The 26,547-nt window shown below is 43.9% G+C and overlaps 1 pseudogene; it reads right to left on the bottom strand.

The window, feature by feature from the left end:
- Positions 1 to 675: 675 nt before the first annotated feature.
- The window catches only part of LOC125349371, a 34,064-nt pseudogene continuing 8,192 nt past the window's right edge, over positions 676 to 26,547 (bottom strand).

Raw genomic sequence — 26,547 nt, 5'->3', positions numbered from 1 at the left:
AAGTTATGTAGAGTTTGAAATGTCATATCATGTCTCCCGTATGCACTGAAATGTAACCATTAGGTAGTAACCTTTCTTTTTTGGGGGGAGGTGGGAGGGCTACACTAGGTAAAAATTTTATTTGCTATTTAAATTCTTCTAAAACAAATACTTTCCTAAATTATAACTTTTGGCTGAGGGCGATGGTTACAAAAAATAACAATATGCCCCATGCCCCATGCCCCAACTTTACCTAAGAACTTTTTTTTTAATCCCTGGAAAAATTCATTTTTCTACAGAGCAGGGAGACAGTTATTTAGATGAGACATGTATCAGGTTTTCTCTAAAGTGCCAAACCTCATCTGATTGCCGCAACTTTGGATGACAATTAGAAAAGGCAGAGGAATGCATCAACTTAAATACTCAAGGACATCTCAAACCTTGAAGAGTGCCTAGTTTCTGAAACTAGAGCTAATTTTGCTAGGAAACAGTTGAATTACTTGAATCAAGGAAAATATTCTCTAAATCTTCATCTGGTTCTTCTTTAACATATTGTAACCAGTATTCATTCAAATCGAATAATGTGGTTACAAGGCCTGAGAATGTTTTAAAAATTATTTTTATAATTCCTAGATCAACTTTGCTTGCTAATTTTCCTTTTTAGGTGCTGGGGGTGCCTTTCAATGCTTAGTGTGCTCTGCTGCTGAACTTCATCTCCAGCCTGTGGTTTTTAAAGACAGTTATCTTATTATGTAGCTATGTAGCCCAGGCTGGTCTTGAACTCTTGGTCCTTCTGTTTCCACCTCCAGAATGCTGGGATTAAAAGTGTGTTACCACTCCTAGCTCATGGGCTAATTTCTCCTATCCTTGTTTGCTTGTTTATTTGATCTGTCTTCTTTTCTTTCCATAAATTTTCATGGATGATCCCTAAAAAATGATCATCCCTACTGTTCTGTTGGAGATAAATTTATGCCAACAATCTGCCGGACTGTGGATGTCTAGAGTGTAAATCTGGTGAGCCAGGTGAGCTCCAGCAGGGAGTAGGGTGCAGTCTGAGCCCTGTTCACACCCACCAGGCTCAGGGCTCCCAGCATGGCCACACTGAAGCCACTCAGCCACTGCTTAGTGTTTTCTCTGAACAGCAGTGCGGTGGACTTCAGACCAATCAGAGCATCGTCTTTCTTGTCCTGATGGGCATAAATGGTATCATACATCTGTGTCCACACAACTCCAGAAAAATAAAGAGGCAAACACACAGATAGATCACTGGAGCACTTGACAGCAGCCCATCCAAGCAATGCTCCCCAGTTAAAAGTCAACCCCAAGGCTAACTGAGGCTAGTATGTGATTCTTTTCATTATTGGGGAAGTGATGACAAGAAGTGAAGATGCTGTCCCCAGAGCTATATTGTAGTGATTCAGATGTAGAAGAAGTTGTCCTCCAAGAAAAACAAAGGATTGGAAAGTTGAAATGTTTCCAGCAGCTATTGGGCGAGTTGCTGTTCTTGTAACCTATGGGCTTGTCAAGTCTCATGAGGCACAGGAAGGGCTGCAGAGGGCGGGGTGCTGAGCACACCATGGCCTCGCCCACAGGTTGAGTGGGCTGAGTGGCCACCCGAGTGTTTCCAGTGAAGTAGAAGCTGTCCGGTCCCCAACATGGGGCACTCTTGCTGCACGCCTCAGAACCAGGGAACAGCTGGCCGGACCCTGCGGCCACGCAGGAGCCGCGGGCCACAGGCCCACCTTTAGCCGGGTTTCCCACAAGCCCAACATCGTAACCTTTCTTATATTAAAAAAGCATTTTATAAAGTCTTTGTCTCGCTTTCAGACAGGAACACTAGTTGTGTTTCAGTTAGTGTTTGCCTTGCCTACTCTTTTGTTTTACAGTTCCCTTTGCATGACTTTTGGATTCGATAGTGTTTGAAGTGAATGAATCATAAACAGAACACAGCTAATCTTTTAAACACAAAGCAGTTAGACAATCAGATCATTTAAATGACTCAGCCCACTTATAGTAATTATAATTGCTGAATATTCATATTTATTTCTAGACTTTCTGCCACCAAATTTCATGCATTATAAGACACATAGAATGTCTTTGAAATTACAATGCCTCTCACAATTTGTTGTAATTAACATCTTTCTTGATTGCATAAAAAATTATTCTTCAGCTAGTGGAGCATCTCTATCTATCAAATACACTATTTATTCCTTTAAAAAAATTTTTTCTTCCCTTGGGCTGGGAATATGGCCTAGTGGCAAGAGCGCTTGCCTCCTACACATGAAGCTCTCCGTTCGATTCCCCAGCACCACATATATGGAAAACGGCCAGAAGGGGCGCTGTGGCTCAGGTGGCAGAGTGCTAGCCTTGAGCGGGAAGAAGCCAGGGACAGTGCTCAGGCCCTGAGTCCAAGGCCCAGGACTGGCCAAAAAAAAAAAAAAGAAAAAAAAGAAAAAAATTCTTTTCTCAATGCTCCTCATCTCTATTGACTTGAGATTTTTTCACATTTTTTTTCTTTTTCCTTCTAAACTTATTTGGAACTTATAGTCTGTATCATCTTAGTAATGACTCTTCAAACTTGTAAATGTGCTTGAATTAAAGGTTAAAGCTAATTAACACCTTATTTAGATTCTTACAAAAGCTGCCCTTGAGACAAGAACTGAAGTACAAGGTCTCTGGGATTTGAAGTCAGAAAACACAAACAAAACTATAGGAAAGTGAGCAGAAAAGACAAGCCACTGCTGGAGAGTATTCACAAACACCTTTATTGTTGTGGCCAACTGAGGCACAGACCCTCATAGCGATCAAGAAGAAGATGCCCCAGGCACTGGGGGCTCACTCCTGTCATCCTAGCTACTCAGGAGGCTGTGAGTTAAGGAGACTTATCTCCAATTAACCTCCAGAAAAACAGAAGTGGTGTTGTGGCTCAAAGTGGTAGAGCATTAACCTTGAGTGAAAAAGCTCAGGGACAGTGCCCAGGCCCCAAGTTCAAGCCCCATGACCAACAAAAGAAGATTATATCTGAGGATGTCCCTACTGGGTGATAAGGAGATGGGGCATTTACCTCTAGACTCCCCCATTGGTTAACAGTGATCCCTACGTGCTAGCTCCCACCAGCTTCCAGGCTGTGCCAGCTCAGGAGAAAGGAGTCCATGGCATCCATTGAAGATACATGGCAGAGAATACCTGCTTGTTCCAGCCGGTTTGCCTGCACTGTCTGTGAACTTGTGGTTCAGGGTGGACTTGAATAGAGAGTCCATGGGGCCTGCTGCACCTCCCTAAAGCCCTACTCCCTGCCCAAACCTGGGCCCTTGCATTCAGATTCCATTCTTTGACTGCTTCTCAGTGTACATTTTATTCCCAAGGAAGTGATTGGTTTTTAATTTTTTTTCAACAACCAGTGGTCCCTTAGATTTAATTGGTAATCAAATTTGCTTACATTCCACTTTGAGGTTCTCATTTTTTTCTCGATGAGGTTAGTTCTCTCTCTCTCTCTCTCTCTCTCTCTCTCTCTGTGTGTGTGTGTGTGTGTGTGTGTGTGTGTGTGTGTGTGTATGCACACATGCGCGCCAGTATGGGGCTTGGTCTCAGGAATTGGAATTCTCACTTGACTTTTTTCTCATGGCTGGCACTCTTCCACTTGAGCCACACCTCGACTTCTAGTTTCTTTTCTGGTTCATTGGAAGTAAGAATCACACAGGCTCTGCTCAACCTGGCTTCAAACAACATGCTTCTGAGATCGCAATTTCCTGAGGAGCCAGGATTTGAGCCACTGTGCCCTGGCTCCTTTTTGTCTGTAGGCCTTCTTCACTTCCCTGAGTTTTGTGGTTCCTGAGATTAGAAAGTGGGCTTGAATATTGAGTTGGAGAGTATATGCAAATCTGTTTGATTCTTGAGCTTCAGATAAGTAGCAACAACCTTCCTAAAGAAGGATCTATATAGTTGGCCATCATATTTTTATTATTATTATTATTTATTATTTTTTTTTTTTGGCCAGTCCTGGGCCTTGGACTCAGGGCCTGAGCACTGTCCCTGGCTTCTTCCCGCTCAAGGCTAGCACTCTGCCACTTGAGCCACAGCGCCCGCTTCTGGCCGTTTTTTCTGTATATGTGGTGCTGGGGAATCGAACCTAGGGCCTCGTGTATCTGAGGCAGGCACTCTTGCCACTAGGCTACATCCCCAGCCTTATGTTTTGTTTTTTTCAGAAGGGAATCTGCTAGTAAATCACCTTTGTCTTTTTTAAAAAATTTTTTTTTATGATTAATTGAACATAAATTTTTTTTTACAAGGTGTAGTGCAAAGAGGGTGCAGTTACATAGTAGGGCAGTGTGTACATTTCTTGTGATATCTTACAACCTGTTTTTCCATTCCTTGTCTAGGTCAGGTAGACCCATATGCAATATACAATGTATCAAGCACATATACAGTGTTCACAGACTTGGTCTCTACTGTCTCTCCATCTCCCTTTGTTAACAGTCATATATCAGGGAGATCATGCCCCTTTGTTTTCTGTGTTCTAGGCTTGTCTCACTCAACATTATTTGTTCGAGTTCTGACCATTTCCCTGCGAATAACAATATTTCACCATTCCTAATCGCTATGTAGTATTCCATTGTGTATAAGTACCATATATTTTGGATCCATTCATCTGTGGAGGGGCATCTGGGTTGTTTCCAAATTTTGGCTATTGTGAATTGTGCTGCGATAAACATGGAAGTACAAATGTCCTTTTGATATCTTGGGTTTTGCTGTTTAGGATAGATGCCTAGGAGTGGTATGGCTGGGTCATAGGGTAGGACTATACTGAGCTTTTTGAGAAACCTCCATACTGTTCTCCAAAGTGGTTGTACTAATTTGCTCTCCCACCAACAATGGAGAAGGGTTCCTCTTTCCCCCAGCCCCTCCAGCATTTGTTGTTTCCTGAGTTCAGAGTATAGGCCATTCTAACTGGGGTGAGGTGGTATCTCAGGGTTGTTTTTATTTGCATTTCCTTTACTAGCAGGGATGTTGAGCATTTCCTCATGTGTTTCTTTGCCATTTTTATATCTTCTCTTGTAAAGTCTCTCTTTAGCTCTTTTGCCCATTTCCTAATAGGTTTATTGGGCTTGGAGGGGCTTAGTTTTTTTAATTCTCTGTAGATGACAGATATCAGGCCTTTGTCTGTTGCTGTGCTGGTAAATATCCTTTCCCATATGGTTGGCTGTCTTTCTAGTTTGGTGGCTATGACCTTAGCTGTGCAGAAACTTTTTAATTTGTAGTAGTCCCATTTGGTGAGTCTTTCCCCTATTTGTTGTGCCCCTGGGACTCTATTCAGGAAGTTCCTTTCTGTGCCTATAAGTTCTAGTGTCTTTCCTACTCTGTCCTTCAGTAGTTTCAAGGATTCAGGTCTGATATTGAGGTCCTTGATCCATTTTGAGTTGATCTTGGTGCATGGTGATAGGCTTGGGTCTACTTTGAGTTTTCTGCATATGGCTGCCCAGTTCTCCCAGCACCAGTAGTTGAAGAGGCTATGTTTATTCCATTGTATGTCTTTAGCTCCTTTGTCGAATATCAGTTGGCTGTAAGAGTGCGGTTTTATTTCTGGGTCTTCAATTCTAATCCACTGGTCTTCCGATCTGTTTTTATACCAATACCATGCTGTTTTTGTTATGATGTCCTTGTAGTAGAGCTTGAAGTCTGGTATGGTGATACCTCCTGCACTATGTTTTTTGCCTAAAATTACTTTGGCTATTCTAGGTTTTTTGCTGTTCCATATGAATTTATGGATTGGTTTCTCTATTTCAGTGAAGAATGTGGCTGGGATTTTGATAGGTATTGCATTGAATTTGTATAACAATTTGGGCAATATGGCCATTTTCACTATATTGATTCTGCCTACCCATGAGCATGGGAGGTCTTTCCATATCCTTGTGTCTTCTTTGATTTCCCTTATAAGATTTTTGTAGTTTTCATTGAATAGGTCCGTCGCGTCCTTGGTTAAGTTGATCCCTAGGTACTTTATTCTTTTTTTGGCTACTGTAAATGGAATTGTTTCCATAATTTCCTTTTCTGTTTGTCTATTGCTGGTGTACAGAAAAGCTGCTGACTTTTGTGGATTGATTTTGTATCCTGCTACTTTGCCAAATTGGTTTATTAGGTGTAGGAGTTTGGGTACTGAGTTTTTTGGGTCCTTCAGATATAAGATCATGTCGTCTGCGAATAGGGATAACTTGATTTCTTCCTTGCCGATGTGGATCCCTTTGATGTCCTCCTCTTGCCTTATTGCTATGGCTAGGGATTCCAGCACTATGTTGAACAGAAGTGGGGAGAGTGGGCATCCTTGTCTTGTTCCTGTGTTTAGGGGGAATGATTTAAGTTTCTCTCCATTTAATATGATATTAGCAGTTGGTCTGTTGTATATGGCTTTTATTGTTTTGAGGAATGTTCCTTCTATTCCTGTTCTCTCCAAAGCTTTTAATAGGTATGGATGTTGTATTTTGTCAAAGGCTTTTTGGGCATCGACTGAGATAACAATGTGATTCTTGATTTTAGTTCTGTTTATGTGGTGAATTACATTGATTGATTTACGGATGTTGAACCATCCTTGTGACTGAGGGATGAAGCCTACTTGGTCATGATGTATGATATTCTTGATCAGTTTCTGGATCCTGTTAGCTAATATTTTATTGAGGAGCTTTGCATCTGTGTTCATTAGTGATATTGGTCTGTAGTTCTCTTTTTTTTGTTGGATCTTTGCCTGGTTTGGGGATGAGTATGATATTAGCTTCGTAGAATGAGTTTGGGATTTCTCCCTTCGTTTCTATTTCGCAGAAGAGTTTGAGGAGTATTGGAATTAGCTCCTCACTAAAGGTTTTGTAGAATTCGTTGGTGAATCCATCTGGGCCTGGGCTTTTCTTAGTAGGGAGGTTCTTGATTACCTCTTGTATCTCACCGTAAGTTATTGGTTTATTTAGTTGATTTATTTCTTCTTGGTTCAGTTTTGGCATTTTGTACTTCTCTAAGAATTGATCCATTTCTGTAAAATTATTGTTTTCTGCTGAGTAGAGGTTTTGGAAATAGCTCCTTATGATTGTTTGAATATCGTGTGTACTTGTTGTAATTTTTGCTGTGGAGTCCCTGATTTTACGAATATGAGTCTCTTCTCTTCTTTTTTTTTGTGAGTCTTGCAAGGGGTCTGTCAATTTTGTTTATTTTCTCAAAGAACCAGCTTTTAGTCTTATTTATTTGTTGAATAGTCTTTCTATTTTCAATCAGATTTATCTCTTCTTTAATCTTTGTAATCTCTCCCCTCCTAGTCGTTTTAGATTCTGTCATTTCTTGTTTCTCCAGTTGTTTTAGTTTCATCGTGAGGGTATTCACCTGCACTGCTTCCATTCTTTTAATGTGGGTACTGAGTGCAATGATCTTGTCCCTCAGTACTGCCTTAGCTGTGTCCCATAGGTTTCTTTGTGATGTGTTTTCTTTGTCATTGTGGCTTATGAATTCGTTGATTTCATCTTTAATTTGATCTGTGGCCCAAGTGTTGGATAGCAGCGTGGGGTTTAGCCTCCAAGAGTGTGTATAGGCTCTGTGGTATCCTTTGTTGTTGAGGGTTACCTTTAATCCACTGTGATCAGATATAATACATGGGATGATGTCAATACTTTTGTATTTGCTGAGGTTCTTTGTGTGGGCTATGATGTGGTCTATTTTGGAATATGATCCATGGGCTGCTGAAAAGAAGGTGTATTGGGTCTCTGTAGGGTGGAAGGTTCTATATAGGTCTGTTAGATCCATTTGGGAAATGGTGTTATTTAGGTCCTCAGCTCCCTTACTAATCCTCTGGGTGTTGGATCTGTCTCTTGGAGAGAGAGGAGTATTAAAGTCACCCACTATGATTGTGTTTGCATCTATCTTGCTCTGTAATTCTGTGAGAATTTGCTTGACATATGTCGGGCCTCTTTTGTTCGGTGAGTATACATTTATCACTGTGATGTCTTGATTCTGGATTTTTCCTTGTATTAATATGTAGTGTCCTTCTTTGTCTTTTTGAGTGGACTTTAAAGAGAAGTCCAGCTTGTCTGAGATCAGAATGGCTACACCTGCCGTTTTGGTGGGTGCATTTGCTTGGTAGATCTTGCTCCATCCTTTCATTCGAAGCCTGTTTTTGTCCCTTGCTGTAAGGTGGGTCTCTTGTAGACAGCAGATGTCAACTTTTTGTTTGCGGATCCATTCTGCCAGTCTGCTCCTCTTAATCGGGGAGTTTAAGCCATTTATATTTAAAGAGATCAAGGATAAGGGTGTTTTTTCTCCTTCCATTTTCTTGTTGGGCTGTTTTTTCCTGTTTTTTTTTTTTTTTTCTTCTTGTCTTTAGTGAGCTGGTCTTTCTGCTGGACTTTGGCTATTGAAGTTTCTTTCTGATTCTGTCTGTGTGTCTTTTACGATCTCTGTTGGGTGGGCTTCCCCTCTTAATATTTGCTGTAGGGCTGGTTTTTTATTCACATACTCCTTTAGCTCCTCTTTGGTGTGGAAAGATCTGGTTCTCCCTTAGAATGTGAACTCCAGTTTTGCTGGATATTTGATCCGATGTTGTAAATTTTTATTCTGAAGTACTTGGATGGTGTTCTTCCACTCACTTCGAGCTTGGTAAGTTTGTGTGGATAAGTCGGATGTTATTCGAATCCTCTTCCCATTGAAAAAAGTTTCTTTCTTCGCTTTGGCTGAATTCAGAATTTGCTCTTTAATCTTGAGGTCTGTAGTCTTGAATATTATGTGCCTTGGGGTGGTTTTCCTGGGGTCTGGCCTGCCAGGTGTCCTATAGGCTTCGGTTACCTGGATGGGGTCCCCTGTGAGATTGGGGAAGTTTTCTGCAATAACTTTATTGAGAACATGATTAAGCCCTCTGCTCTGATATTCGGCTCCTTCTTCTATTCCAATTATGCGCAGATTATATCTCTTGTCTTTGTCCATTAGTTCCTGGATTAATCTTCCCTGAAGCTTCACCTTTTCTTGGAGTGTGGTCATTTTCTGGTTGTTGTCAGCTGCTTCATCGTCCAGGCGAGAGATTCTGGATTCCATATGGTCAACTCTTTGTGTTATGGTTTCAATTGCGGAGTTTATGGATGTCAGAGAGCTATTCATGGTTGTCATATCAGCTCTGATCGTGGAAATTTCTTCCTTTAAAGAGTTGTATTTTAAATCTATTTTTTCATGCATTTCAATTCTCAGGGTGTGGAGATTTTCTTTAAAGGCGGCTTGCATTGTATCCATTTTTGCTTCCATTTCTTTAAACGAGGCTTGCATTGTATCCAGTTTTGCTTCCATTTCTTTCTTGGCTTCCTGGGTGTCCTTCCAGATTTCCGCTCTAAACTCCTGGAATTGTTTTCTGATTTCATTTCTGACGCTTTCGATCATTCCTGTTCACATGGCCTCATTTGCTTTTTTAGTCTCCATCTCCTCTTCAGTCGTGCTGCTTTTTGGAGCTGGCGAGTTGGCTTGTCCTTTGTTGAACTGAGTTATGTTTCTTTGTGATTTGCGCATCTGGAGGTCTGTGTAGATCTTCCCTCCCTTCTGTGTAGGCATGTCTACGGTAGCAGGTGCTGTCGCTGTGGCCCCGCCCACCATTGCAGGGCACGCCTACCAGAGTGGGCGCTTTCGCCGGGGCCCCGCCCTCCTGTGCACTGTGAGTCCCCTACAACAGGCACTTTAGCGGGGTCTGCCTCCCAGAGCGAGCCCTGGGTTGTTGGGTTGTGCTTGCGCCCTCCCGCGAGTCCGTTGGGGGGGGAGGCAGTATGTGTGGGGCCCAGTGGGATCAACTGTCCGGGTGTGGCTTGGCACCCTCAGACCTCTCCTCCGCTGCGAGGAGGGGGAACGAGATTAGGCTCAGGTGACCCTGCTGGGCTGGTATTGCCCACCAGCGCCTGTGATTTTAGTTGTAAGAGTCTGCAAGGTCCAGGCGCCTTGGGTGGGGCTTGCCCTGCCGGCCGTCCCCTGGCCCCTGTTGGGAAGGGGACGGGGCCGGTTCTGCCAGTTCAGGAACCTTTGGGGACTTGGGGTTGTTCTGCCCTTCCCCTGCTAGACTGGCTTCCCAGCGCCTGATGGGAGCTTCCTGCCTGATTTGTGGGTTCTTTGTTCCCACGGGAGTGGGGAGGGGGAGGGAGGGAGATATAGCTTCTTTGTCGGGCTTGGGTCTCCCATTGGGGGAAGGGATTATGGGGGACTCACTTTTGCTGCTTTGTGTGTGTGTCCCGCGCAGCCGTTGGCCCTTCAGGTGTTGGCGAAGTGTTGTGGTGGCTTCCCCCATTCCCTCTTTCTGCCGCGCTGGGTTCCCTTGTCCGAACCCGGTGTGGACCCGACCTTCTCGTCGCTGCCGGTGTGTGTCTTGGTCCGCACCCTGCCTTGTGTCCGTGGGGTCTCCCGCTATATGGATTCTGTGCTCCTGGCAACCTGTCTGTCTATCGCCGGGTTCCCCTTTCCCAGCCTGGCCCTATTTGGGCCAGGGTCGGCTGGTGGGGGGAGGGTGCCACAGTGAATCTCCGGCTCCGTGTAGGTTTTCGGTTCTTCTTTTTTGCTCCTTTTTGTTTTCCTGCGTTTCTCCACTGCTTCTGGATGCTGGTTTTGCTGGGTTCTTGGTGGGGTGTTGGGTGTTGGAGTTCCCAGCTCGCTCTTCAGTTGGTGCGAGTCGGGGTGCCTCCCTATTCTTTTGGCGCCATCTTTCTCCCTACCTTTGTCTTTTTGAGAATAACTTTTATTCTCTACGGCGGTTGAGTACAAAATTATAGGTTCATTATAACTTTCAGCACATAACATATTACTTATTGTTTGTTAAATACCTACAACCTATTTGTCACTTGAATGTCACTTCAATGATCTTTCATTTTCCAGTTATGATTTTGGACATCAATGTGTCTAAACATATCTAATTTTATTTATGCCAGTCAGGGACATCGTGATCATAGAAGCTAGCCAATGGGGATTTTAAAAAAAATGAAAGAATGAATTCTGCCAATACTTTTAGGAAGAGGAAAAAATGAAATGTGGAGGAAAAAAAAGAAAATAGAGTGTAGTCAGATAGTTAAGTTGGTGGCTAAAACCAGATGAAAGCTAGGTCTCACTGGGGAATCGTAGAATTCAGAGGCCTCTACATAAAGTAATCAAAATGGAAAAAAATTACAACAGGCAACATGGGACCAGGCCTCTCAAGAGTGGACTTGGAGTCTCTGTCATGTAGAGATTTTTTAATACTACCCTCAATCGGTGTGCATCAGTAGAAGAAAGAGCCACTGTGGAAACCAGATGATCCAGGTCTGAATTTGTACCAAGTGTACTAAGTGTATGAAACAGCATGGGCAGGCAGGTAGACACCCGGCCCCCCCCATGTCCCCCCACTGCTCACTGACCAGGTGGCCCAGGAGTGGGGAGCTAGGGCAGGCCAGGGAGCTAGGGCAGTCCTTACATCCTGGAGTGGACCCAGGCATGGTAGTGGCATCTGGGGCTGCAGAGGTGCCCCAGGTTGGTGGCTGGGAGGAGGGGCGGTGCGTGAGGTCCTCGGGGCTGGGCGGTCCTAACCTCCTGCATTTTCTAGGCACTCTGTTGCTTCATCTTAATAAATGGGCAGAAAACAATGAGCCCCAGAGAAGGACGCTGAGACTGTTGTCCTCATCCTTAGGGAAAGAATTCGGACTGCTGCGAGGCAGCCAAGGTGGAAAGATGCTCCACTTTCTTGCAGGTGTATTAGGCAACTGGCTCTGTCATCTGCAGCCCACCCCCGTTACACTGAACTTTTAGCGTTGTCCTGAATTTCACCTAGCAGTGAGGCTCATCTCTATAGGCTATTTTACTTTTTCTTTTAACATTCAAACATTTTCTTAGGTATACAGGATTGTGATTTTTTAAATCCCAAGCAAACAAAAGTTTTGCCTAAAAGATGTGAAAGTAAGGGGAAATAGTGGCAAAGTTAAGATAGATATTTACAGTTATCTACATTTGTAGGGACAGAAAAGTTCCAATACTTGACTTTTCTGATAGAAGTTTTCACTGGGAGAAGTATTTATTGAGGAATTACCTATGTCCTCCAGCTTTAGATTTTTGTTTCCCCCCCCCCCCACCCCAGCCTTGTCACTGTAACTCAGGACATCTCTGACTAGTCTTACTATTTCATGGCTAGTGCTGTCAATTGAGTCACACCTTTGGCCAGACCTTTAGATTTTTTTATTAAAGAAAAAATCTCAGTTAAAACATACTTGAGGGGCTGGGGATATGGCCTAGTGGCAAGAGTGCTTGCCTCGTATACATGAGGCCCTGGGTTCGATTCCCCAGCACCACATATACAGAAAATGGCCAGAAGTGGCGCTGCGGCTCAAGTGGCAGAGTGCTAGCCTTGAGCAAGAAGAAGCCAGGGACAGTGCTTAGGCCCTGAGTCCAAGGCCCAGGACTGGCAAAAAAAACAAAAAAACAAAAACAAAAAAAAAAAAAACATACTTGAAAGATTTTTTTTTAATCATTCCGAGTGTATTCCAAATGCTATTTAACCAGTATCTTGACACGTAGGAAAAAAAACCAAAACAAAACACAAGTGAAGTTCCTTCTAAAATGGAGGATTCTATAATTAACTTGCTAGATAAAGGTTTGCATTTGTATTTAAAAGAAAAGGAACTATCAAAATAATGTTTGAGAACTCTTAGTTTCTTCAGCCTATACTTGAGCCACTCATTTCAGCTCCTTCCACGTTTTACTAAGTTTTATACATGTAAGAAAAAGACACTCTACATTCCTTAAAATTGATAATGAAGAGTGGTGCTTATCCAATTGTTATCTGAGTCATAAATACTTTAAAATTTTAGTAGCTATACTAAAAAAGTGGGGACATAAGAGGCCTATAGGTGTGGTTTCAGTGTAGAATGCTTGCATAGAAAGCACCAGGCCCTGAGTTGAAAACACAGTATGGCTGCATTCCCTCTGTAGACAGAAAGCTGTATAATGAGTTGCATGTTAGTAATAAGTAGCGAAGTCATAAAAAGGAAAAGGGCAGTGATTCTGTATTGAGTGTCTGTGTACTACAATGATAAGGTCAGAAGGTATAAATTACCATCCAGTGGTTGGGAGTCATGGGGAAACGACTCTGGGTAAAAAATGGTAAGGGAGGGTGCCTAATTAAAGTAGGTCCTTGAATTATAGGAAAGGGATTGTGGATTTCATATCTAGTGGTAAATCTGAGGTAGTCATATGACTATGAAATTTTGGGAGATCAATTAGTTATGTTATTTACAAGGATAGTTAGGAGGAGCTGATATAAAAATTAAATTTTAAAATAAAGTAAACATGATAGTGGCATTAAAAATTTGGAGAAAAAATACTTTTTTGTTGTTTTTTGTAAATTTTTTTCTTTGCTTTGTCTTGTTTTAGGCAGTATCACTGAAGTATATCCCCAGCTCTGGCATTTTTTTGCCAAAGTCTGAATTGGTTAATTCAGACTGTTTAAAATTGAGTTGACTTTGGGGATTGTTTCAATGATAGCTTGTCTTTAGAAGCATAAGGCACGAGAGTAACTCTTCAGACAATATAAATCTATAACCAAACAAGCTAAACTTTCCCTATAAGATCAAAGGAAATGTTAAAATATATTTAAAATATATTTCATGTATAGCCTATGGTTATGCTGTTGCTGTTATTTAAGGTAAAAATTTGTAGTGACTATTGAGATCAGTGTTGACAAATAAAGGGCTAGCTAATTTCATGGGACTTTAGGACTTAGTGGAAAAAAACCCAAAATTTAAATCTATAATGCAGAGAAGGTTGTTAGAACACATTTACACATTAGAACTTTGAAAATAGAATTTAGTCTTGATAATAGAAGACGATTTATGTTCCTTAGACACATTTTTGAAACCTGATATTACATATGTCAATATAATGCATTAAAATTCTCATATATAATTAGTAAATGTTTGGGACTTACGTTCACATTTTCATGACCCTGATACTTCCTTCTTTCCTGTGAGGTTTTGGGTATTGAACTCAAGGCTTTCTGCATGCCTGACAAGCACTCTGAATTTGAGTTGGATTTGCAGTCTACTAATACTGGAAGAATTTTCACTGGCCTGTTTCATAGAGTAGTATTAGTACACATTTTCTTCATAATAGTTCTTTGATAACTGCAAACATATTTCAAAATATCTTTTACATGTTTTTTTTAAGCAAATGTCAAACACTAAATTTAATGCATGTAGTTTTTCTAAAAATAATAATTACTTATTTATTGTCAAAGCTATGTACAGGGGGTTACAGTTTCATACATTAGGCCTTGGGTACATTTCTTATTTTTTTTAATTTCTTAGTCTGTTTCTTCCTTTTCTTTTTTTTTTTCTTTTTTTGTGTTTATTTTTTTTCTTTTTATTTGTTTATTAATTGAACGCAAATTTTTTACAAGGTGTTGTGCAAAAAGGGTACAGTTACATAGTAGGGCAGTGTGTACATTTCTTGTGATATCTTACGTCCTGTTTTTCTATCCCTTCTCTAGGTCAGGTAGACATATATACAATATACAATGTATCGAGAACATATACAGTATTCACAGACTTGGTCTCTACTGTCTCTCCGTCTCCCTTTGTTAACAGTCATATATCAGGGAGATCATGCCCCTTTGTTTTCTGTGTTCTAGGCTTGTCTCGCTCAACATTATTTGTTCGAGTTCTGACCATTTCCCTGCAAATAACAATATTTCACCATTCCTAATCGCTATGTAGTATTCCATTGTGTATAAGTACCATATTTTTTGGATCCATTCATCTGTGGAGGGGCATCTGGGTTGTTTCCATATTTTGGCTATTGTGAATTGTGCCGCGATAAACATGGAAGTACAAATGTCTTTTTGATATCTTGGATTTTGCTGTTTAGGATAGATGCCTAGGAGTGGTATGGCTGGGTCATAGGGTAGGTCTATATTGAGCTTTTTGAGAAACCTCCATACTGTTCTCCAAAGTGGTTGTACTAATTTGCACTCCCACCAACAATAGAGAAGGGTTCCTCTTTCCCTACACCCCCTCCAGCATTTGATTCCTGAGTTCAGAGTATAGGCCATTCTAACTGGGGTAAGATGGTATCTCAGGGTTGTTTTTATTTGCATTTCCTTTACTAGCAGGGATGTTGAGCATTTCCTCATGTGTTTCTTTGCCATTTTTATATCTTCTCTTGTGAAGTATCTCTTTAGCTCTTTTGCCCATTTCCTAATAGGTTTATTGGGCTTGGAGGGGCTTAGTTTTTTGAATTCTCTGAAGATGACAGATATCAGGCCTTTGTCTGTTGCTGTGCTGGTAAATATCCTTTCCCATATGGTTGGCTGTCTTTCTAGTTTGGTGGCTATGACCTTAGCTGTGCAGAAACTTTTTAACTTGTAGTAGTCCCATTTGTTGAGTCTTTCCCCTATTTGTTGTGCCCCTGGGACTCTATTCAGGAAGATCCTTCCTGTGCCTATAAGTTCTAGCGTCTTTCCTACTCTGTCCTTCAGTAGTTTCAAGGATTCAGGTCTGATATTGAGGTCGTTGATCCATTTTGAGTTGATCTTGGTGCATGGTGATAGGCTTGGGTCTACTTTGAGTTTTCTGCATATGGCTGCCCAGTTCTCCCAGCACCAGTAGTTGAAGAGGCTATATTTATTCCATTGTATGTCTTTAGCTCCTTTGTCGAATATCAGTTGGCTGTAAGAGTGCGGTTTTATTTCTGGGTCTTCAATTCTAATCCACTGGTCTTCCGATCTGTTTTTATACCAATACCATGCTGTTTTTGTTATGATGTCCTTGTAGTAGAGCTTGAAGTCTGGTATGGTGATACCTCCTGCACTGCTTTTTTTGCCTAGAATTGCTTTGGCTATTCTAGCTTTTTTGCTGTTCCATATGAATTTATGGATTGGTTTCTCTATTTCAGTGAAGAATGTGGCTGGGATTTTGATAGGTATTGCATTGAATTTGTATAACAATTTGGGCAATATGGCCATTTTCACTATATTGATTTTGCCTACCCATGAGCATGGGAGGTCTTTCCATATCCTTGTGTCTTCTTTGATTTCCCTGATTAGATTTTTGTAGTTTTCATTAAATAGATCCGTCACGTCCTTGGTTAAGTTGATCCCTAGGTACTTTATTCTTTTTTTGGCTACTGTAAATGGAATTGTTTCCATAATTTCCTTTTCTGTTTGTCTATTGCTGGTGTACAGAAAAGCTGCTGACTTTTGTGGATTGATTTTGTATCCTGCTACTTTGCCAAATTGGTTTATTAGGTGTAGGAGTTTGGGTACTGAGTTTTTTGGGTCCTTCAGATATAAGATCATGTCGTCTGCGAATAGGGATAACTTGATTTCTTCCTTGCCGATGTGGATCCCTTTGATGTCCTCCACTTGCCTTATTGCTATGGCTAGGGATTCCAGCACTATGTTGAACAGAAGTGGGGAGAGTGGGCATCCTTGTCTTGTTCCTGAGTTTAGGGGGAATGATTTAAGTTTCTCTCCATTTAATATGATATTAGCAGTTGGTCTGTTGTATATGGCTTTTATTGTTTTGAGGAATGTTCCATCTATTCCTGTTCTCTCCAAAGCTTTTAATAGGTATGGATGTTGTATTTTGTCAAAGGCTTTTTGGGCGTCGACTGAGATAACAATGTAATTCTTAATTTTAGATCTGTTTATGTGGTGAATTACGTTGATTGATTTACGGATGTTGAACCATCCTTGTGACTGAGGGATGAAGCCTACTCTGTCATGATGTATGATTTTCTTGATCAGTTTCTGGATCCTGTTAGCTAATATTTTATTGAGGAGCTTTGCGTCTGTGTTCATTAGTGATATTGGTCTGTAGTTCTCTTTTTTTGTTGGGTCTTTGCCTGGTTTGGGAATGAGTATGATATTAGCTTCATAGAATGAGTTTGGGATTTCTCCCTCTGTTTCTATTTCGCGGAAGAGTTTGAGGAGTATTGGTATTAGCTCCTCACTAAAGGTTTTGTAGAATTCGTTGGTGAATCCATCTGGGCCTGGGCTTTTCTTAGTAGGGAGGTTCTTGATTACCTCCTGTATCTCACCATAAGTTATTGGTTTATTTAGTTGATTTATTTCTTCTTGGTTCAGTTTTGGCAGTTTGTACTTCTCTAAGAATTGATCCATTTCTGTAAAATTATTGTTTTTTTCTGAGTAGAGGTTTTGGAAATAGCTCCTTATGATTGTTTGAATATGGTGTGTACTTCTAATTTTTCCAGTGGAGTCCCTGATTTTACATAGTCTCTTCTCTTCTTTTTTTGTAAGTCTTGCAAGGGGTCTGTCAATTTTGTTTATTTTCTCAAAGAACCAGCTTTTAGTCTTATTTATTTGTTGAATAGTCTTTCTATTTTCAATCAGATTTATCTCTTCTTTAATCTTTGTAATCTCTCCCCTCCTAGTCGTTTTAGATTCTGTCATTTCTTGTTTCTCCAGTTGTTTTAGTTTCATCGTGAGGTTATTCACCTGCTCTGCTTCCATTATTTTAATGTGAGTGCTGAGGGCAATGATCTTGCCCCTCAGTACTGCCTTAGCTGTGTCCCATAGGTTTCTTTGTGATGTCTTTTCTTTGTCATTGTGGCTTATGAATTCATTGATTTCATCTTTAATTTGGTCTGTGGCCCAAGTGTTGGATAGCAGCGTGGGGTTTAGCCTCCAAGAGTGTGTATAGGCTCTGTGGTATCCTTTGTTGTTGAGGGTTATCTTTAATCCACTGTGATCAGATATAATACATGGGATGACGTCAATACTTTTGTATTTGCTGAGGTTCTTTGTGTGGGCTATGATGTGGTCTATTTTGGAATATGATCCATGGGCTGCTGAAAAGAAGATGTATTGGGTCTCTGTAGGGTGGAAGGTTCTATATAGGTCTGTTAGATCCATTTGGGAAATGGTGTTATTTAGGTCCTCAGCTCCCTTACTAATCCTCTGGGTGTTGGATCTGTCTCTTGGAGAGAGAGGAGTATTAAAGTCACCCACTATGATTGTGTTTGCGTCTATCTTGTTCTGTAATTCTGTGATAATTTGCTTGACATATGTAGCGCCTCTTTTGTTTGTTCGGTGAGTATACATTTATCACTGTGATTTCTTGATTCTGGATTTTTCTTTGTATTAATATGTAGTGTCCTTCTTTGTCTTTCTGAGTTGACTTTAATGAGAAGTCCAGCTTGTCTGAGATCAGAATGGCTACACCTGCCGTTTTGGTGGGTGCATTTGCTTGGTAGATCTTGCTCCATCCTTTCATTCGAAGCCTGTTTTTGTCCCTTGCTGTAAGGTGGGTCTCTTGTAGACAGCAGATGTCAACTTTTTGTTTGCGGATCCATTCTGCCAGTCTGCTCCCCTTAATCGGGAAGTTTAAGCCATTTATATTTAAAGAGATCAAGGATAAGGGTGTTTTTTCTCCTTCCATTTTCTTGTTGGGCTGTTTTTTCCTCTTTTTTTTTCTTGTCTTTAGTGAGCTGATCTTTCTGCTGGACTTTGGCTATTGAAGTTTCTTTCTGATTCTGTGTGTCTTTTACGATCTCTGTTGGGTGGGGTTCCCCTCTTAGAATTCACTGTAGGGCTGGTTTTTTTTATTCACATACTCCTTTAGCTCTTCTTTGGTGTGGAAAGATCTGGTTTTCCCCTTGAATGTGAACTCCAATTTCGCTGGATATTTGATCCGAGGTTGCAAATTGTTATTCTGAAGTACTCGGATGGTGTTCTTCCACTCACTTCGAGCTTGGTAAGTTTGTGTGGATAAGTCGGATGTTATTCGAATCCTCTTCCCATTGAAAAAAGTTTCCTTCTTCGCTTTGGCTGAATTCAGAATTTGCTCTTTAATCTTGAGGTCTGTAGTCTTGAATATTATGTGCCTTGGGGTGGTTTTCCTGGGGTCTGGCCTGCCAGGTGTCCTATAGGCTTCGGTTACCTGGATGGGGTCCCCTGTGAGATTGGGGAAGTTTTCTGCAATAACTTTATTGAGAACATGATTAAGCCCTCTGCTCTGGTATTCAGCTCCTTCCTCTATTCCAAATATGCGCAGATTATATCTCTTGTCTTTGTCCATTAGTTCCTGGATTAGTCTTCCCTGAAGCTTCACCTTTTTTTGGAGTGTGGTAATTTTCTGGTTGTTGTCGGCTGCTTCATCGATCAGGGGAGAGATTCTGGATTCGATATGTTCCACTCTTTGTGTTATGGTTTCAATTGCGGAGTTTATGGATGTCAGAGGGCTATTTATGGTTGTCATATCAGCTCTGATCGTGGAAATTTCTTCCTTTAAAGAGTTGTATTTTAAATCTATTTTTTTAATGCATTTCAATTCTCAGGATGTGGAAATTTTCTTTAAAGGCGGCTTGCATTGTATCCATTTTTGCTTCCATTTCTTTCTTGGCTTCCTGGGTGTCCTTCCAGATTTCCGCTCTAAACTCCTGGAAATGTTTTCTGATTTCATTTCTGACGCTTTTGATCATTCCTGTTAACATGGCCTCATTTGCTTTTTTAGTCTCCATCTCCTCTTCAGTCGTGCTGCTTTTTGGAGCTGGAAAGTTGGCTTGCCCTTTGATGAACTGAGTTACGTTTCTTTGTGGTTTGTGCATCTGGAGATCTGTGGATAGCTTCTCAGGTTTGGTTTGTGTTGGGATCCATCTTTCCCCTTGATGGAAGGGGCTTGATGCCCCTTCCCCAGCCCTGGGGAATGCGGCCCTGCTACCCTCTCTGGATCTGAATCCAGAGAAACCGGTTGGGCAAACAGCCCCCAACCCAGCTAGTCAGCCCGGCTCCTACCAACCCTGCCCTGGCTCTGCGCGCTCGATGACGTTAGCCCTTGGGGGTCAGGTGATACCTTTTAGCCTATCGACATCCTGGCCAAACCCCTCCCTCAGAATCATCTACCCTTGTCCTTGTCTCAATAAAGTTAGTTTGCTCTAAGAAGCAAGCCCCGTTGCATGTGTACGTCAGATTTCTAGTGATAAGGAGGCGGGCACACATCTGCGGCAGACCTCCTGCGTGACAGGTCGGATCAAACTCCCCCGTTCCACTCTAGCTTATCTGCTGGTCGGATGACTAGGGGAGAGGGCGAGAAAGGGAGGGTGGAAAGAAAGAAGTAAGAGTCCAAGCTGGGAGGGGCTAACAAGCTCAACATTTTGGCGCCCACGCGGGTTGCACGAATCCATGTGAGGAAGTCCGGCTCCCTACCGACCCTGGTGGAAACAGGTTGGAAATCCTGAGACACGTGGTCCTCCCACTCAGGTAAGAGGATGGGACAAGTCTAGAGTCGGCGAAACAGTTCGCCCCTTAAAATCCTAAAGTTCACCCTCCAAAACCTGGGGATTAATATCTCAGAGCCCTGCGCCATACGAATTTGGGAGGAATTGACCCACAGGGTCCCGTGGCTCACTGGAGCCAACCCACTCTTGTGGGAAACTTGGGACCGACTACAGCCGGAGGTAGAAAGGGCAGAATGGGGAAAACTCCCACTGCGAGCCATTAAGACTCTCAAGGCGTGCCTCTCTTGGGACCCTGGCGGGGAATCCCTGGATTCAGGAGAGGGCAGCCGGAGTTAATTTTGATTTGGAGAGGGCCCCGACTCCCCACTCTGAGAGGCCCAGGAACAAACGCATGTTTGGTCCCCGTGATCCCAAGCCGAGGCAGCCGGGAGAGGAGCAGAGCAGCTGCAGGCTTGCTACCCCTCCCCCATGGGAGGCTCAGCTTGACTCTATACATATGCAGATTTTGGCAGCCCTGAGCAGCCGCTTTTCCCGCCAGCTGTAGTGGCGACAGCGGCTGCAGCGCCCAGCAGCAAAAAAAAAAAAAAAAAAAAAAAAAAGAAACGGCCTGGCCACTTTTAAATTCAGAGGCCTCCATGGGAGTTGCAGAAAACTACAGATTTCCATGAGCTCTGGAGGATGGTTCTTGAGAGAGGCGGGCCAAATGTGCCCTGGGCAAAACATGTTCTTTATGGCCTGACTTTCAGATTCTCCACCAACCAAGGCAATAAACAGCCTGAAGCCCCTTGCTGGGCAGTCCCCATTGCCCCCGAGATAAGGCCAGAGACAGTAATCATGATATTTGGAAAGAAGTTCCGATTCTTAATTGATACAGGAGAAGATTGGACCATATGCATTTAAATGGACAACATTATTATTGTATCAGCAGATGTTCAAGTGCTAGACTTGGCCTATAGCAAGGCCCAAACACTCCTTCAAAGAGGAGGGCTACATATAGCCAGTGACAAGGTTCAGAAAGTATACCCCTTTAAGATCTTGGGGGCAGAACTTAAACTAGACTCTGTATGCCCACTCAAGCCCCAGTTATCCTTCCAGGCAACTTATACTCTGGTGGAGATGCAAAGACTGTTAGGTGAAATTAATTGGCTAAGACCCTGGCTTCAACTGCCTACAGAGGAGTTGATACCGCTCCATGACTCTTTGAAGGGCAAAACGCCCACTGATGTTATTACAATAACTCCATCACTTCAAACAGCCTTCCAGAAAATCCAATCTGCCTTAAATAAGGCACAGCTGGCACGCTACAAGCCTGAGTGCCCACTTTGCCTTTGGATCCTCCCCGGGTCTGAACTTTCCTCAGCTGTAATTATGCAATCAGGTGAGCCTCTTCAATGGGTGCATGCATCAGTGGGAGGAGCTCCCAGGGTTTATTCACAGCTAGACCAGCTAGCTGACTTGGTAATTAAGGGCAGGGATACCTCCCTGAGACATTATGGGAGAGATCCCGACGTGCTAACTATTCCCTACCGGTTGTCAGATTTTGAATGGGTCAGAAGAAATAATGCACGTGTTTCTAGTGCCCTGGTGGGCTTTATGGGTAAAATAGATTGCCACTATGGCACTTCAAGATGGGTGACCTCATTTTCCAGGCTACAATGGACACCCCCTGTGCTTTTCTCTATCAAGCCTCTTGTCAAGGCTGCCAATGTGTTTACAGATGGTGGATGAGCCGGCTCTGCCATAGTGGTGTGCTCCGCCTTGCCCCATGCCAGTGGGAAAGAAAACACCCATTACTTTGAAGCCATCACTGGCTCTGCACAATTTAAAGAGTTGTACTCAGTCACCTTGGCACTGACCCATGTTAAACAGCCAATGAACTTGTTCTCTGATAGTCTGTATGTGGTTAATTTGCTACCCAACCTGGTATGTTCATATATCAAATTAGATGAAAACCCAATCACTCCTCTGATGATCCAAGTCAGGTCTCTGTTAAAAGAGCGGAGTGAGCCTATATTTTTACAGCACCTTCGTGGACACCAAGGACTGCCTGGGGACCTGGCACAAGGTAATCGTATGGCTGACCAGCTGGCCACTAATGGAACCATCATAGCTCTGGCCATTGTACAACCTCAAAACCTCCAAATGGCCAAAGGACTTCATGAGCGTACTCACCTAAATTGGAGAGGGTTACATCAGAGATTTCCTTCAATTCCTATAAAAGACTTAAAAAAGATTATAAGGACTTGCAAATCGTGTATGCCTTTCATGCAAGTCCCTCCCCTACAATCTCCAGGGGTGAACCCAAGAGGTTTGAAACCTAACCTAATTGGGCAGACTGATGTAACCCACTGTGCTCCTTTTGGAAGGCTAAAATATATATTTATGTCTATTGACACATGCTCTGGCGTGTGTTAGTCCTCTCTGCATACCGGGGAAAGAGCATGGCATGCTGAAAGCCACTTCTTACAGTGTTTTGCTATCCTAGGGCTGCCTTTACAGGTTAAAACAGATAATGGACCTTGTTTTACCAGTAAGCCTTTACAGGCATTTTTCCAAATGTGGAATATTAAACATACCACTGGAATACCTTATAACCCAAAGGGTCAAGCCATAATTGAGAGGCATAATAAGACCCTGAAGGATCAATTATTAAAACAAAAAGGGGGGGTGGAAGCCCCCATGACAAGCTGAGGACAGCGATGGTTACATTGAATATTTTAAATTTCTCTAAGGACCAACCTCTGTCGGCTTTCCAGAGACACTGGTCAAGCCAAACACCCTACTTAAAGGTGGAGGTCCGGTGGAAGGATCCCCTTACAGGGGCGTGACGAGGTTCAGATTCACTTATCAGTGCCGGAAGGGGCTTCGCCTGTGTTTTCCCCACTGGGGAACTGAATCCAATCTGGATACCTTCTAGAGATGTAAAATATTGTCCATCAGAATGACCACCCAAGGGCACCTGCCCTTGAGTGATGTCTCCCCTTATTTCCTCTCAGGAAAGCAAAGACCTAGGTGAAATTTTCTAAGGAGAAATGGGAAAGCCTGCCTGCACCAGCGATGGACCCAGTGTCGGCCCTGTTTCTTCCATGGACCCTGCCTGATGCCCTTTTGAGTAACGTTTGCTGTGGCAGCGTGGCCCACAGCCTTGCACAAGGACCAAAGGGAAATCTTGCACGGTTGTTCCTCCCTTCGCTCCCCCCTTTGCTGCTTATCTCAGGGGTCCCCATTGGAGGGAAATAGGAGCTAAAGGACTTGGACACTTTAATGTTTTATGATAAATGTTTACAATAAGCAAAGGATTGGCACCTTGCTGCAATGTTTACTATGAAGTGTTTACTAACCTCAGTTGTTAAGTTACCAGCACCTTTGCTGCCACATCGCCAGGACCTGAACCTGCCCCTCTACCTCACCATCGAGGGAAGGAAGAACCATCTGCGCTACCTTGAGTGACACCAGACTGGACCAGAATTCCTCTGTTTTCTATGGACTGACCCAGATAAGAGACCCTTCATTGCTTTGTGCCTGTGTTGTAATTGCTCATGTGTTACAGTTGCTCATGTTTGCATTTGCCTTGTATTACGATTGCCTATGCTCATGTCTGCTTTATGCTTCCATTTATATTATGTTTACATTGCCCCGTGCTAGTTACATGGGTCTCTTATTGTAAGTGATGGGCCAGAGATGTCTAGGTACCAAGCGGCCTTTGGCCTTTTAGCCATATAGGAAACCCCATGAGGCTCGTCACTTGGCCCCTAGGACCTGCTGCTCACTGAGGTCCGCTGGCATGAGAGAAAATTATAAGGGCTTTCTTTCGAGTGCCCATCCCACTCTCCCCAAGGCCTCTCATCGGGCCTGCCAGCCCGGCAGGAAGGTCAGCCTGAAGAGCTAGGGCGATAGCCCAAGACGGGTAAGACTCCCCTTGGGGGGGGGGCAACCTAAGACACGGCACGCTCTCAAGTAGGGCGCCTCCTGCTGTTCGAAAAAAAATTAAATATAAAAGAGGCAGATGTTGGGATCCATCTTTCCCCTTGATGGAAGGGGCTTGATGCCCCTCCCCCAGCCCTGGGGAATGTGGCCCTGCTACCTTCTCTGGATCGGAATCCAGAGAAACCGGTTGGGCAAACAGCCCCCAACCCACTCTAGCCAGCCCGGCGCCTACCAACCCCGCCCTGGCTCGGCGCGCTCGAGTGACATTAGCCCTTGGGGGTCAGGTGATACCTTTCAGCCTATCGACATCCTGGCCAAACCCCTCCCTCGGAATCATCTCCCCTTGTCCTTGTCTCAATAAAGTTAGTTTGCTCTAAGAAGGTAGCCCCGTTGCCTGTGTACGTCAGACTTCTAGCGGTAAGGAGGCGGGCACCCATCTGCGTCAGACCACGTGAGCGACAGGTCGAAGCTAACTCCCCCGTTCCACTCTAGCTTATCTGCTGGTCGGATGACTAGGGGAGGGGGTGAGAAAGGGAGGGTGGAAAGAAAGAAGTAAGAGTCTGAGCTGGGAGGGGCTAACAAGCCCAACAGGTTTGTAGCTCTTCCCTCCCTCCTGTGTAGGCATATCTACGGCAGCAGGTGATGCTGCTGTGGCCCCACCCACCAGTGCAGGGTACACCTACCAGAGCGGGCGCTGTCGCTGGGGGCCCCACCCTCCTGTGTGCTGTGGGTCCACTACAACAGGCACTTTAGCGGGGTATGCCTTCCAGAGCGAGCCCTGGGTTCTTGGGTTGTGTTTGTGCCCTCCCGCGAGTCCGTTGGGGGGGGGTGGTATGTGTGGGGCCCAGTGGGATCGACTGTCCGGGTGTGGGTTAGCACCCTCAGACCTCACCTCCGCTGCGAGGGGGGGACGTGATCAGGCCCAGGTGTCCCTACTGTGCTGGTGTTGCCCACCAGTGCCTGTGATTTTAGTTGTAAGAGTCTGAGAGGTCCAGGCGCCTCGGGTGGGGCTTGCACTGCCAGCTGTCTCCCGGCCTCTGTTGGGAAGGGGGCGGGGCCGGTTCTGCCAGTTCAGGAACCTGTGGGGCCTTGGGGCTGCTCCACCCTTCTCCTGCTAAACTGACTTCCCAGCGCCTGATGGGAGCTCCCTGCCTGATTTGGGGGTTCTTTGTTCCCTCAGGATGGGGAGGGGGAGGGAGGGAGATCTAGCTCCTTTGTAGGGCTTGGGTCTCTGTTAGCTGGTCTCCCATTGGGGGAGGGGATAATGGGGGACTCACTGATGCTGCTTTGTGTGTGTGTCCCGCGCAGCCGTTGGTCCTTCAGGGGTTGGCGAAGTGTCGTGGTGGCTTCCCCGGTTCCCTCTTTCTGCCGCACTGGGTTCCCTTGTCCGAACCCGGTGTGGACCCAAACTTCTCGTCGCTGCTGGTGTGTGTCCTGTTCTGCACCCTCCCTTGTGTCCGTGGGGTCTCCCGCTATCTGAATTCTGCGCTCCTGGCAGCCTGTGATCGCCGGGTTCCCCTTTCCCAGCCTGGCCCTGTTTGGGCCAGGGTCGGCTGGTGGGGGGAGGGTGCCCCGGAGATTCTCCGGCTCCGTGTAGGTTTTCAGCTCTTCTTTTTTGCTCCTTTTTGTTTTCCTGCATTTCTCCACTGCTTCTGGCTGCTGATTTTGCTGGGTTCTTGATGGGGTGTTGGGTGTTGGAGTTCCCAGCTCGCTATTCAGTTGGAGCGAGTCGGGTGCCTCCCTATTCTGTCGGCGCCATCTTTCTCCTTTTCTGCGTACATTTCTTTTTTCTTTTTTTTTTTTTTTTTTGGCCAGTCCTGGGCCTTGGACTCAGGGCCCGAGCACCGTCCCTGGCTTCTTCCCACTCAAGGCTAGCACTCTGCCACTTGAGCCACAGCGCCGCTTCTGGCCGTTTTCTGTATATGTGGTGCTGGGGAATCGAACCTAGGGCCTCGTGTATCCGAGGCAGGCACTCTTGCCACTAGGCTATATCCCCAGCCCCCTGCGTACATTTCTTGTACTATTTGTTGCCTCCTCCCTCATTCCCCTCTCCTTCCCCTCTCCTTTTCCCTCTCACCCCATGAGTTGTTCAGTTGGTTTACAACAAATAGTTTTGCAAGTATTGCTTTTGGAGTCAATTGTCTTTTTATCTTTTGTCTCTCTACTTTGATATTCCCTTTCACTCCCCTCCTTCTAATACCAGTATGTACAATATCAGGGTACTCATGAGATATAGTGATAGCGCAGGGACAACAACCAGATGTTGAAAACCCTGAAAAGGAAGAATGCTGAGGTAAATCACTTAGAGAATCTTTTGGTGATTTGCAATACAAACATGTGAAGTTAAGGAAAAGACCCAACTTTGGGGTTTGTAACCTTTAGAGTTTGTATTAAATATTCTTATCTTTTTAGTTGGACTTTTACTGACCTTGTGGT

The sequence above is a fragment of the Perognathus longimembris genome, chromosome 1, assembly GCF_023159225.1.
Source record: "Perognathus longimembris pacificus isolate PPM17 chromosome 1, ASM2315922v1, whole genome shotgun sequence".
NCBI classification, from domain to species: domain Eukaryota; kingdom Metazoa; phylum Chordata; class Mammalia; order Rodentia; family Heteromyidae; genus Perognathus; species Perognathus longimembris.
The sequence above is the reverse complement of the archived record's forward strand: the minus strand, read 5'-3'. Positions and strand labels throughout refer to the sequence as shown.